Below are 898 nucleotides of genomic sequence, written 5' to 3' on the forward strand. Positions count from 1 at the left end.
TGTTTAAAACCTGCTATAAACTCTGTGTGTATACAAGGATACAATAAGCCTGAAATGTATGTAGAAATACAATGAACTGATGTATAAAAAATACAATACCTTCTGTGTATGAAAATACAATAATTGCTGTGGGAGTTTTTCTAACCGACAACTATCATGTAAGAGCTATAGTGATCATACAGCGATCGACCTCACGCTACCAGAGCATCCTATACCCGACCAAAGGTATAAGACCTGAACTGCCTAATGGATCCACTAGTCTATCTGGAAAATGATTCATCTAAAAAGTATGATCCTTTTCTACCCATGGTGGCTAACATGGTTCTATGGGGGCTGTGGGTTCCTTGAACGCTCCCCCAACTCGGTGCTCGATACTACTCCCAAAAAATGTACTGGCTCTTATGTTTTTAAAACATGTCGTCCTGCTGATTGAGATAATTACTCAAAAACTAGCCCGAAGGCTCTTTGGAAATCTCAGTTTCCAACCTTGTTTAAATGTAAAAATATTTCTTTAAAACTTCTTTGGGAATACATAGTTCCCTAATAACTTTGAGAAATGAACTCAACTTTATGTTCTTGTACTTAACTTGAAACTCTATACTCTTTGCTTGACTTGCAACTTGAGCCTTAAAATGAAGTTAAAACATTCAATAAAGACTCTTGAACAACTTTAAAGACTTGCTCGGACTTACTTCTTAACTTTGCTTGACTTGACTCTAACTTCACTTGACTTTGATTCAAACTTGCCTTGAATTGAATTATGGATTCAAGGTATATGATCACATGTTTATAGATGAGTTCGGGAGGTTTAAATGTACCTTAGAGTTTTGGAAACAACTATAAAACATAGGTACATTACCAAGGAACATATATGAAAAAGTGGGGAAGGAATGGGAAA

This window comes from Solanum tuberosum, unplaced genomic scaffold, assembly GCF_000226075.1.
Source record: "Solanum tuberosum cultivar DM 1-3 516 R44 unplaced genomic scaffold, SolTub_3.0 scf00153, whole genome shotgun sequence".
In the NCBI taxonomy this organism is placed as follows: domain Eukaryota; kingdom Viridiplantae; phylum Streptophyta; class Magnoliopsida; order Solanales; family Solanaceae; genus Solanum; species Solanum tuberosum.